Genomic DNA, 492 nt, shown 5'->3' with positions numbered 1-492 from the left:
TTATTTTCATCATATCATAAATGTAAATGAAAGAGAATGTTTTTTTTTTTCTTTTTTTTTTGGTTAAGATGACGACAAAAACTACAAGCTGGATATTATCAATGAAAAATGTGAGGGATGCTGTGTGGACAGTATCTATTATCAATAGGTGATCAAGATAATGTCAAAAATAGTGAAGATCATGAAATTATTGGAACATGCAGTACAATTAGAACTTTACTCTGGGAAGAGTATACAACCCTTTTGTCGTATTTATCATGTATATTTCTCATGCTAAGAAGCTGGCATGACTTTCACATAATCTGCAAATGAAAACCACTGAAAATCAGATAGGAAGGTCATTTACACAGAGCTGATGAAAAGGTCTCAGATAAGCCAGGCACCTAAAATAGAGATGAGATGAATGTCTTCATTAATGCCTAGAATATAACGTATGGACACACTCAGATGAAGACACAGGGCAAATTTACCAGTATTCCAAAGGAAGTTGGA

The sequence above is a fragment of the Penaeus japonicus genome, unplaced genomic scaffold, assembly GCF_977035675.1.
Source record: "Penaeus japonicus unplaced genomic scaffold, GWHDUDI00000001_assembly GWHDUDI00000008, whole genome shotgun sequence".
NCBI classification, from domain to species: domain Eukaryota; kingdom Metazoa; phylum Arthropoda; class Malacostraca; order Decapoda; family Penaeidae; genus Penaeus; species Penaeus japonicus.
Note: the sequence above shows the minus strand (reverse complement) of the source record.